Source organism: Phalaenopsis equestris, unplaced genomic scaffold (genome assembly GCF_001263595.1).
Source record: "Phalaenopsis equestris unplaced genomic scaffold, ASM126359v1 Scaffold000316, whole genome shotgun sequence".
NCBI lineage: Eukaryota > Viridiplantae > Streptophyta > Magnoliopsida > Asparagales > Orchidaceae > Phalaenopsis > Phalaenopsis equestris.
In genome coordinates, this window is record NW_018164758.1 from 102,786 (window position 1) to 116,579 (window position 13,794).

The following is a 13,794-nucleotide window of genomic DNA, read 5'->3' on the forward strand; positions in this document are numbered from 1 at the left end:
CTTTCTAACCTCCAAGAACTCTCTCTAGCACTTCTCTTTTTCAATTTTCAGCCAGAACATTCTTTTAAAGTTGTGGATGAGCTTTCCCAAGAATTGTTTAGGCATCCCTTCAAAATTTGGCTTATCCAAAGCCTGATTGGACATAACCGTTGAGCTCGCCGTCAGCAGGGTCGATGGCGCCGTCGGTACCCTATTTCAATTCTGCACATTTTGGTCATTTTCGCTTCAAATTCACTCATTTTTGCATTTTTTTGCTCCAATGACCCTAATTCATCATTCCTGCAACAAAACATCAAAAATATTTTTCTTTAAAATGCAATATCATCAAAAGCATGCAATATCAATATCATCAAAAGCAGTATAAAGTAGGTATGAAAATCTCAATATATTTTCCTCTGGTCACTACCCTTGCTTCAACCACTTTGAACAGAATCCCTTGGACGTTTTCTTGCAGTTTCCCACCTTCAAACCCTCTATCCTTGCTATTGCCACCCCAAACAGCTTCATTTTGATGTCCTGTAACCCACCAGATCACTCGTCCTTGCCGTTGTCAGTCTCCTTTGTCTTTGCCATCAGGAACAACCATTATCTTTTGTTTTCCTTGTTGTCTAGCCATCTTTGTTGTTGCCACCGCCCAAGACAACAACAACACTTGTTGTTTCTGCAGCTTCACAGTTCTCGCTTGGAGCTGCCAACTCCCCTTTCTTCCGCCAAACTTTTAAGCCAATTAACCATCCTTTACTACCTCTTTGGGGGTCCAAGCCCTCGCCAATCACCACCCCCACCTCACGATTCACCTTAGTTTGGGTTTGTGTTGTTATTAGTTACAATTTCAAATATTTATTTTATTGGATTGTAATTTCCTCTTTGATTTCAGTAACAATATTTGCTTTTCTCGTCGTGTTGTCATTTCATGTAAGTGTTATCTAATTTTATATTTTTAGAAGCATGGTGGTACACTCATCTTTGTTCTTGTAGTCTCCATCAATGAATCATGGAGACAAATACACTAACACGATATAATTGTTGAAAGTAGGACACTTCACGGTATGGATAATTTTTTTGTATTTAATAAATTATTAATTTAAAACTATAATTTTCAACTATTTTCTCTTAAAAGTATCAGATAATTGAACATTTACATCACACAATTTATATGTTTTTGGATATCTCACAGAAAACTTTCATTTGCATACATAACACTCAAATCTTTAAAATAATATAAAAAATAGTACTACTACCAAATTTTAAAAATGAAGTATGCTTTTCATGCATTAGTTTAAAGCACCAAAGTACCATGTATTTAAACATAAAAGTTTAGGTGTGAGATATATAAATACATAAGAATTATGTGCCACTTATATAAATTTCCCAAAAATATATTACAAAAGTGTAAATGCATTCGATCAAGCTTTCCTAAATACACAAGCCACAATAAAATAACAATTCAAATGAATACACAAACAACAATAACCTAAATGCATTTGATGTGTCTATAGAACATTCTGAAGTAAATACTTTAATATATGTATTTGAATGAGCGCAATTTCTATAAACCATAGTGAAATTTTTTTGGCTTACCTACAAGCCATTAATTCGAATATTGAGATGCATGAGGCTTCTTCGCATCTTGCCTTCGACGATAGCTTCGAATCAGCACAATCCACCTTTTCTTCATCTTATTCCAACTTTGTGTCTTGGTTGTCTGGTTTTAAAATGGGCTTCTTGTTTTTTTTATTTTCTTTGAAATAAGTTTCAAATAAGGACTTAATGTCTTCACTGTTTTGTATGTCTCGACATGGGAAGAGTTAGGTTAGAGCTTGTTTTTTTAGTACATCGAGACTTGTGAACAATGTCTTAAAACTCTCATTTCCCATGTAGCATCTACAATCCTCAATATATTTTTACCATGTCCCTACTATGTTAGAGCCCATATTTTTGTAGGAAAAAAAAAATTTCTGACACAGTCTGTGGTGTGTTAAGGGGTGTTGGAGCTGTATTAGTACATGTTCAACACAGACAAAGGCGTCACTCAGGCATGCCTGTGTTCCATACAAGAAATAAATTTTTGGATATTTTATAATCATGTAACTCTTCAATTAAGCAAATGACATTTAATTACTCAATCAAATCTTAATGATTTTAAACCTTATCCTTTTTCATGAAATTATGTAATAATGGATATTTTTGTGCTTCTAAATTTTGAGTGAATTATATGGTATAAGTCATATGAAATTAAACTTTTATGCAATGAAATGTTATGTTTAGTGGTTTCCTCTTCATAGGTTTCTACACGAGTTTCATAAAAATAAAAAATATTATTTTTATCTTCTCGTATAATTTTATTCTTCTTTGAATGATAAAAACTCTTTGCTTGGCATCTTTATATTCTCATGGTTTGCTCATATTTTATATATTAATATGCCATGGGATAACATGCAATATGATGAGTCGTAAAAGGGCGAGGGCAACATTCAGTGGGTGCTTAGGAAAATACTCATATATTTTCTTACATGTCTCCTTATATGTCGAAGTAAAACTAAGGATGCCCTATCAATCTTTGCATAGCCATAATATTCATTCACTGGGAATGGATGATGATGACGGGTTTGAGTCAGGGGAGCTGGTTAGATCTTGATTAGAGGATGGTTGGAATTAGGAATTGGGTTCTCACCACCACCATCCTTCTTAGCCATTTTGGGATAGGTTTTGAGACTAAATTGGACTAGGAGGTGGGTTGGGATTAGGAAGTGAATTCTCATCACAATCCATAAAAAGCATCCTCCTAAGCTATGTTGGGATCGAGTGTGGGGTTCTACCCATCTCTATTTTTAATTGTGTCCCACATAACTTTGATGTTATGATATATTTGTTGGTAGAAGAAGTTAAATTCTCTTGATTATTCTTGTAATAAAAGAAATAGTTCTAAATTGATAGGTATTGATGGTCATTATGGGTCATCATTAAGAATTAGTAAAATTTAGAATTTTTTGATGTAGGACATGTGACAATATTTTAGTTTTTATAAATTTGGCATCAAACTATTGAGAAATTTGTAAGAACATTATAAAGCAAATTTGTAGAGGAATTTGAACTTATGAAAAAAGGCTACTTATATTTTTTATTTCGACATAGAATAAAGAGTTGACTAAAGTGCAAAGAGTGAAATGTCATAAATATGCAAAATTTGAAGAAGTGTGCATTTTTTTCTCACACAAGATGAAACAATTTAAAGTAAATCTTCATACAGTTAATGAGAAAATGTCAAAAATAATCTTTTGGCAATTTGTTTTAAATTAGCAAAAATTAAAATTATTGTGTTAAAAATGAGAGTGTTTTACGAAAAAAATTTTATAAATTAAAAAAAAAATTAATATATTATTTTGTCGTGGCCAACAGCCAATTTCACATACCATAACAGCATATCGATATCATGCAGGTTGCAAAGTAAAGTAAATTTTTTCAACAAATAAATTTTTTAATAACTTTATTATTTTATTTCCATTGTAACGAAAAGTTAAATTCAATATTTTTTGTTGTAATGGAATTAAGGTAACAAAAATGTCAAACAAAATTATTCATTATAAAAAAAAATAACTGTTGTGCAATTTACATGATCTCAATTCACTTATATTGTCTATGAATAGCTGCTATGTCCAACAAAATAAGTTAAACAAGAAATTAGATTTTCTAAGAAGTTCAAAAAATAGTTTTCTTAAATAATATCATTGTCAATTCTATTAGTTTAGATGACATTTTTATTTTAATTCTTTTATAAAGAATCTGTGGACTAAAAATGGCTTTCCACATAGTTTGGGATTAAAATGGCATCATACAAATAGTTTTAGGAGATCATTTTGGCTCTATATTCTATATTTAATGTTACACGAACAAAGGTTCAAGCAAAAGTGAGTTACATCGACAAAAAATATAATATCAAGGTGTCATGAAAAAATGTCATGACGAAATTGGTTATAAAGTTTTTCTCTCTAATATAAACTATGATGCATGACAAGTTTAAATCTATGCAGAAGTATGATAGATTACACAATTAGTTCATTTAATTCTAAATAATATAGTCTTGATAAATTTGATAACCTCTTTAGAATTACAAGTATAAAAAAAGAACATAACGTACAAATCTGTATTCTAATTCTTGTTAGGTTTGCCGAATAAGTTGTTTAAATATGATAAGCTAATGGAAGATCTAACTTATGATGAACTTTACATAACTGTTACTGAAACAAGGGTAATTGAAATCTACCTCCGTGAATAACCTTTCATTGTGATGATCTTCTTTCTTCCTTGGAAGCTTTCTAGGGGCTATGAAATCACACACATAAGAAGTTTTTCTCATGGGATGGAAAGCTCATAAAGTGTAGAACACTCAAAAAGACAAATTTATTCAACTAGCATCAATCATCATCAAATGTCGACCAAATGAAGGAAAGGAGAGTGAGTTGGAGACGTGAATGTTTGTTAGTCTTCCATGTTCTCCAAGAGCATTAGAAGAATTCCAAGGAATATCACTTAATCCAATTCTAGTGCTTATTTGACTATAAATTAAACGCAATAGAGATGGGGGAAAAGGGGATGGATCAGGCTTGCATGTAATATGGTAATGTGGCAAGTCAAATTGTGACGTAGCTAGTCAAAAAATAATGTTGAGGCCAACATTGTGTAGCTGTGGCCGAAAGTGGTTAACATGTGTAGGCTAAAGCCACTCGAAGTGAAAGAAATGGTTAAGCTAGCTCAATGGTAAATTCAATACAATAAAACTCACACTACACTTGACTCAATACATCACATGGTCTAAAACACGTTCCAAAATACAATAAATAGCCCTTCTATACAAAATGCTCAAAATACACCATGAAACAATGTCCCAACAATATAAGGGGTTCAACAAAATAAAAATAAATAAGAAAAACAATATAACTTAATTGCCATAGGTACAAAAAATCTAAATTTTATGATGACTATGGTGGCTGAGATGCCCTGCACATGCGTAAATAAGGTCATAAGTAATGAAAATCCACCTGAATCTTCACAGCTTCTTGTATCTTGGTTCATTATAATTGCACCTAGGTTAGATCTCTCTTTTTAAAATTATTACAAGTTTAGGTTGGTTTTGAAGTTTCATCTTGCCGATGACCAGAATAAATGTTATTTAAGATTCCTATGTGAAGATATATGAATTAATATTTATCTTTGTATGCATTTATGATTGTATGGAGATTAAATTTACTTTTTTAATCTTAGGCAATGATCCCAAATAATAGTTTTTTTCACTTAAATTATTATGCTGAAATTTAAATTTGTTAAATGTTTTTTTTTTTTTTTTGATGACAGCTCAGAATACTTTGGCTAGTAGACAAGCTTCAGATCCAATTAAGGCTGTTAAAAAATTACGAGTTCTACTTGAAACTTGAAACAGATTTCAAGTTTGCTCTGTTTTTTCAAATATTTTCAAGTCGATTAAAGATCTGATCGAAATTATCAATTATGTATTTGATCTGAATCCTTCAGCAAAAAAGCGTCTGAACCATGTAAATCTGGGCTGGTTCTTAGATTTGTCCGGTAATGATCCAAACCAGCCAGAATTCTGTTCCTAACCCATATGCAATTTCTCTTAATCAGTTTTTTGGAATAATTAGTTGCCAAACCATTCATGTGTCTATGCATTGATTTTGCTTACAATATAAAGTTTTGATTATCTCTATTTCCATATGTTTTTTGAGTTACTTTAATGTACATGTTTGTGCGGCTACTTCCACAATCCTTTGCATTCTTGAAAGCCAACAATTATGTCTGTATTGTTTGTTTAAATTGAGACTTCGACTTGACATATTTAACTTTTTGTTCAATTTCTAGGGATGGGTTTTCTTTTTTAGCCTTGGGGGCATAACTCCCTTAGCTGAGCGTTTGGGTTCTGCAACTAATTATGACCTGGAACCATATAATTAGTTCTGTTAACAATCCTTTATGTTACTTTATTCATCTGACAGGCATTTATTTATTTTTTTCTGAATGATTCAGACAGCTAGCATTCTGCACTGTTCCACTGGTAAACTCTTTCTAGATTATTTAACTTTGTATTGTATGGAGGTAAATTGATTTAATTTACTTAAATCATTTTTCTGCCTGCAGTTGGATGTCTTTTAAATGCTACTTTCGGGAATGCGACAGAAATGATCGTATCAATTTATGCTTTCAAAAATGGAATTATCTGTGTTGTTCAGCAAACTTTACTTGGATCTATATTGTCTAATATGCTTTTATTTCTTGGATGTATTTTCTTTTGTGGCGGGATTGTGTATTCTGATAATGATCAGATCTTCAACAAGGCATGGCAACAATCTGTCTATCTTTTTTTTTTTTTTTCTTTTTGAAAGGTGAAATCGATATTTTGGTCCAATGGACATCAAATATCGATTCCTCAAAAGGGTTGAAAACCCTGGTGTGTTTACTTCTAATTCGAAGAGCCCGCACCATGAGATTTGAACCCCCGACCCGAGAGACTTGTGCCAGAGGCCACACCAATGAACCAGGTCATTCGCACGACAATATGCCTATCTATGTGTGGGTGTGTGCAGACGGACAAATATATAGAATTTAGTCATAGCAGGCTATTGTGGTAAACTCAGGGTTGCTCATGGTTGTGATAGGTCTGACATTCCCAGAATTCCAGCAGTTCTTCACTTTACACAGTCAGAGGTACAGTATGGAAAGTCCGAAGATTCCCTTTCAAGATTCAGCAGCTGAATTATTCTTGTAGCATACGCTGGCTATCTTTTTTTTTAGCTCAAAACTCTACATAACATATATAGTCCAATTGAAGAGGTCAGTCGACTGCTCTTGCTCTTATTTTGAAGGCCTTATTTTTTGATATTCAATCCTTTCATTTTCTGCCTTATATAAATTGCTTAGTTTCATACGAAACTTTTGACAATTACACTTATTAGAGAAACAGAACTCAGTAACAATTTACGATACATTTCTTTGTAAATAATGCTCCTTTTGTGGTTGCTCCTTTTGTGGTTGTATAAGGTATCCTTTAGCAGTTTCATGTAGTTCAATAAGATGCTTGGTTAAGTCATTACTTATGGTGATAAAAATTATTGGCTTACTCTTTTAGGTAGCATGTTTGAAAATATGCATTTAATCACTCCATATCATTATTATGAGGAGCAAGAACAACAGCATTGTTGGTTTGCTGAGGAGGGAATGAAATTGTCCTTTTTCATGGAATCACTAAAATTTTTAACCAATGCCTCGTTATTTTCATATGTCATTATTTTTAGGTATAAACCCTGAAATCTAACCAACTTAACGCTGTATGTTTTTGTCTCTCCAACATCTGTGAACCTATTTTTTAAAGCAACAGGAAACAAAAAAAAGTCCGGCTGATGCTTTCATGCCTTGGCTATGTTACCTTTTGAATTGGCATCGAATTTTATAGAATAATATTCTTGTTAATCTTCTGTGGAGATGACACAAACAAAGTGTTGTCAATCTTTTGAATGAGTTTGTATCGTTAGTTTCATAATTTTTTAATGTATTTTTTCTTTGATCACTCTAACGATTGAAAAAAGAGCTTTTCGAGCTTTAAATATGAATCTTTATAAAATAAGTGTAAAATGGATGCCTTGCAATTAATGTCATTTCAATTAATCGCTTCCTGCTGTTTATTTGGAATATGATGGATATATTATGTTATGATAGTAATCTTTATCAACCGTTATGCTTACTTTTCGATTTATATTAATATTCTTTGTTTCATTAAACTTAATATTAAGTGCTAAAGTTGGTGACACGGGGCTTCCTGCTCAACACAGACGTGGGGCTTCTCACTCAACGTAGATGTGGGATCACTGCAATCCTAGTCGAACCGACTGGCACAGACAGGTCTTTTGAAAACTCATCCCTTGCCTTTTCTGCTTCTTCTCATTATCGAAAGCTTTTAATGGTTATTCTGGAGTATTCTCACCCCTTCCTTTTGAGTCGGAGTTTTCTTTCCTTCTTCTTTCCTTTTCTCCTCCAATAAGAGTCTATATATTGTTGTTTTTAGAGATTTAGGGCAATTGTTGTTGTGTTTACCTTCAAATTTCGTATGTAGAATCATTTTCCCTGTTATAGGGCTATATCAAGGGAGGTAGGCGATTGTATCTCCCTTTTTATTTTCCCTAAACCTTCCTTTCCATCCCCCCTTAACCACCGACCACTTCAGCCCTTCCCCAACCCCCTCTAGCCCCACTTTACAGCTTCCAAACCTGTCGTCCAACCTCTCCAAACCACTGTCTAGCCCCACGCACATTGTTCTGCAGCCAAATACGTCGCTCAACACACCATCTTTGCTGCCACCACCCCCCTAGCCATCCTGATCCACCTAACCTTCCTCTACTGCACTTGAGATGCACATTGAAGGTGTTTGTTATGTTGTTTTATGTTTTGGTGATGTTATTTTCAATTTGAGTATGTTGTAACCCTATTTCCCTATCAATAAATGTAAATTTTGTGGTTTGGGTCCTTTTTCCCCAATCTGGTATCAGTAGGATAGAATCAAATGGGTTTAGAAAAAATAAAATGCTAAGGTAATTGTTAATAAAAGTAAAGTGTGTAAAATTAGGCTTGGAGAAAACGCAAAAATGATATTCATAAGGAAAAAGTAGTAGAAAATATATTTTGTTTTCTCTTTCATTTTGGAGAAGGCCCCAATGAGCTTTGTCATTGCTAGTAAAGTAGTTGGTAGGAAACAAGTGGGTTGATAGGAAATGACTTGACTATAATTTTTAAAAATATGTTAAGAACTACACTACATAGTGCTCTTCATGGCAAGGATGAAGAAAGAAGGATTGAAACTCAGGCTTGTATTTTTTGAGGCATTATTTTTTATGACAATGGCATTTTAACCTTTTTCATTTTATTCAAATTCAATTATACCCATAAAATACACTAGTGATGGGTATTTTCATGAACTCATAAAAGGTTGTTTATTTTATTTCTATCTTTCTTGTTTAAAATTCATAATTCTTAGGTTGGTTTTTAGTTTATAATTCATGTTATTCTTATACCCTTTGAAAATTTGTTGTCATTGTTGGAGGAAAGGCATATTGATGATGTTGGAGATGAGGTGGATGTCTTTGGGAATCTATAAAATGGCTTGTTATTTTGACTGCTTGGGTTTATATTCTCTATAGATACCTTATTGATCGGATTTAGGTATAAAATGTTTTGGTACATATTTTGCTCTTTTATTTTTCCTTCTTTCTTTTTTCATATTAGAATGTTATGTTTTCTTAACTTTGAATTTCGAATAGAATTCAAAGGAAGAAAAACAAGGGCAGATATTCATGCATCAGAATAGTAAACATCCTCAGCTTTGAAAAATATAATGACACATGAGTTTTATACTCATGAAAATGACAATTTGCTGATAAGAAGAGTTGTCTATTAGTTACTCTAGTTTACGTTGTATAACTTTAATAGAAATTCACATAGCGCTTATGAAACTTTTCTAAATTGTGTGTGACAAAGAGCTGATGGTTGTACTTCAACAATTGAATAATGCTAGAGTCCATTAGAGTAGAGCTTTTTTTTCTATTTCTAGCTTGTTCTGCTTTGATGAACTATTAGACTCATGATTTTATGTTATGCTATCATAAATTAGAAATTTTCTAAAGGTATGCTATTCAAAAGTTTTTCCTTGAGCATGAATGTCAAAAATGTTTTTGATGCAAATTTTGAGGTCAATTGTAGGTTCCGAAATTTGAAATACCTTGGACTCTTGTTGAGAGCTTATATGTTAAGTCTAGGTCAAATTTTCAGAAGGAAAATTAGACAGTAGATAAAACACTACCCAAATATTTCAATCACTTTTTGTGAGGACTTTAAGGTCCAGGATTTGAAGTTTCCCATAGAAGCAATCCCCTATGGTTAATTACCCCCTTCCAATAATGGGTGAGCACTTTCAATTAAGGCTGCTTATTAGATGCTAAGTATTCAGATTTAACATATAATAGCCATAGATATATACTTTTAAATTATAAAATTATCATCATGAGCTTAAAATGGATGATGGGGGAAATGATGACAAACCCAATTAAGATCTAATGATTTTGTCATCTCGGGTTGTCATGATCCTTAATCTACTTAGTCAGTGGAGGTAATAATAACCAGAAAGTATGATATTTGTCAGTAGCCATGGGTAGATTCATTCAAGGGAACCTTATAGAGCTTGGGTGAATGTCTGAGGGGACTAATCTACATCAACTTTAGTTTACAGAATGCTTTGTGTCGTATTGAATATACACTATGATTCATAACTCAAAGGTGCAGACTGTTATTAGGGAACATACAAGTTACAGTTGTGACCATAATATAATGGTACTACTGGGCAACAAACCACCCGGAAAGAGAACTCCAATCATAATCACTACTTTGTGGTGCTATATTGCAGTAAAATCATGCGGACAGAGGACTCAGGCCATATCCTTAATAACATGATCTTGTTTTAAGCTTAAATTTAGTACTATACTTACTGTGACATTGAATATTTCTGAGCTTGAGTCCATATTAAATTTGTCCACCTCAAAAAACTGACAAACTATTATGGAAGGTGTGTGAGTTTTGCTTTTACCCTTAGGTGATAGAATTTTTTTTTATTATTTTATAAATTTTTTGATTTACAAATTAATTTTTATAAGTAGATCCTTCTGGTTAAGATGTTCAATGAGTATGTATATCATCGGGGTAAATTATAACTTAAATATGATTAACGTAATAGTCCTTTCACTCCGATTCTCATGAGGAGGATCATAATAGCATATTATGAGCTCAATCTTGCCAATTCAAATCTTAATTAGGATCATACTAGCTCAGTGGGGGCTAGGACTGTCAAAAAAGCCAATCTTTTGCGAAAAACTCAGCTTGTTAAGTAGCTTGTGTTCAACTTGTTCGTTAAGGAAACTAGCCGAACATGAACAACCCTTTGTTAGCTCACTCGACTCATTTTATTTCACAATAAAGAAACTGTATATGTTATTTATATAATAATATATTATCCATAATCATAACAGCTCGTGTAGACATTTGGTTCTGCGCTTTCTAGTGCACAGAGTTGGTGCAGATTCGAATTGAACACTCTACATCTATTTTTTTAATTAATTTTAACGAGCCAATTTCAAGTCAAACACAAACAAGAATATTTAAATCGAGTCGAACACGAACAACCTGTTTATGAGCCAAACATGAGCCAAATTTGAGCGCACTAAAGCTTGACTCATTTACAGCCCTAGTGGGGGCTCAATTTTGTTAACTCTATATTTTTTAGGCAGAACGATTTGTGAGACTTACGACCTTATCTTATAGGTAAGGTGGCTCGTTACCCACAAGATGATGTGTATAAATATTGAATAAACTGGTCAGAGCACATGCAAGTATTTAATACTAAAGTGCATGATTCTAATGTATTTATTTGCTTTGATTGCATGGACTTTGGGACATTGAATGTTTTTCAAGCTGGCATGCTTGACATTAATAATCTCATGCATAAATCTTAAAGCATTTCATGTTCTTCAAAATGATGTATTTGACTTGATGCTGTTAGCCATGAGGAATGTGTGAGATGGAGCGTGCAAGATTTCATATTAGGGCACTGACGTTCGCCTTCTGTTTGCTATTTTAAATGCTATATAGATCTACTGTCGTGTGTGCAAGATTTTGTCCAAAGTCTTTTAGTGAAATACCTTCCATCCGCTTGTATTAATGCTACTAATCCCAAAACGATTATGTATATTATATTATGATTGAGCAGTTTAAACATCATTTACTCACATAACACTCATTCAGTGCTGAAATAGAACCCCATAATTGCAATGCATGATTTTAAACACTTTAATTAATCCATAGAAAACCTCATTTGCGTTTTATAGGTGAACATGTGTGTTCACCACGGGTTTCAATCGACCTCGATGACGAGTCGTCGAGTCCTCTGTAAGTTGTGCATGTCTAACTTATATTCAACTTTATTCCTTTGAGATGATTTTTATAATAGTTTTTCATCTAGATTTTATCTTAATTTGTAGTTTAAGAGTTTTAATTTGATTACATTTTTGTCCAAATTAGTTCATTTTTATTGTTTTTTTATGGCTGGCATTCAGACAAAAATTTGGCAGCAAACCAGGTCTCACCATCTTAAGAATATGATGGATTATCATTTCATCTGCACAGGCATGTTAGAGAAGAGTCGTCTTTCCTGAAATTCCATCAAGATTACGCACGATCTTCTCTAAGCTCTTCACCCCAATGACATCTTATAGCATATCCCACTGATCCATCTTCTTCACATGCTGCTGGCCAGGTCACATTTCCTCCTTTGAAATTCAATCGCCACTTCCTCGTTTTTGCAGCTCTCATGAATTCCTTTCTTCTCTCCTTCCACTTCCTTATTATGCTGATAGATCCTTTTCCTCAGTAGCATCCTCCGCAATGTCATTAGCAACGCCCTCAGTTTCTATCAAACCGTTAATAATCTGGTACATCTTGATGTATAGAGGCTACTGAAGCCTTTGATATTTTGCCTCAAGGGCTGTTCCTTCCTCTTAAAATTTAGCATCATGCGTATGATGCTCACCTTCGAGTTCATTCAGAATGTCAGCCCGATTTTGGATCTTAGGAGATATAGCATCACGTTTGTGAGCAGCCCTGTCAGACTCAGTAGCTTGCCCCTGAGATCATTTACGATGCCTGCTTTATCCTCTGTACATTCCAGGTTTATTGGATGGTAGAGTACAGAGGAATGGAAAGAAGTGGAGGAAGGAGCGGGAGACCTCTGCAAACTTGCGGGGGAGGCAGGGAGGAAGGCGAGTTGCTGTTTGGGCCGGCTGTTTTGCTTTGTGCATCGGATGGAGACGGGTCGCCGGAGGCTGCCACGAGTAGGAGCAGAGGGACGGTGTTTCTCCACCGATGAGTTTGGCCGGAGGAGATGTAGTCGAATTGGGAGAGAGGTGTTTTTGGACGGAGACTTTGCCGGTGGGCTGGAGGAGGTTGAGTTGCCTGTTGTGAATGTTGCTTGACAGTGAGACTGGGAGAGGAGATGGAGAAGGAGCAGGCAGCTCGAGGTTTCAGCTCCGCGACAGAAAGAATGGGAGACTTACCTGCCAACCTGCCAGCCAGTGAGGGTGATATTTATTAGAATTCAATAAAAATATGGCACAATGGAGAAAAATAATTAATGTAGCCGACCTCACTTAGTGGGATAAAGAGGAGTGGAATGAGGCGGTGAAGTATAGGCGAAACATGGGTGACGTGGGACTTTGCCGTGGCCTTCCCGCACAGGAACGCGGGAGTGGGGCCTCCTGCAGAGTGAATCAGCCGGCGGCCTGAGCACGGGACTCCTGATGAGGCGAGCGACCTCCCACGCCGCTTTCCTACTCCTTTTTCTGCTCCTCTTTATATAGAAATATGTTACTAGCTATAGCTGGATCTTTCTTGCCTCCCTACCCTCTTTTTTTTGCGTGGGAGTTTTCTTCTTTATTTCTTTCCTTTTCTTCATCAATGAGAGTATATAAATTGTTGTTTTCTGGTTGTAGGGTTCAGTCCTTGCTGTGATTACTTTCAAATTTCATGTGTGGAGTCTACCGCCTCTTCTTCTCTTTCCGTGTCCAACCCTCCCTCCACCTTCCTTCTCAGCTGCCAGCCTCCCAACATTGCCCAGCTGCCCCTGTCGCCATCCATACAACTGTAAAAGATTCTAAACACCATATTCGATTTACAAAATTAATTTTTAAATCG

General features: G+C 34.5%; 1 pseudogene; it reads left to right on the forward strand.

The window, feature by feature from the left end:
• LOC110025619 overlaps positions 1 to 13,794 on the forward strand; it is a 74,771-nt pseudogene that overhangs the window by 31,623 nt on the left and 29,354 nt on the right.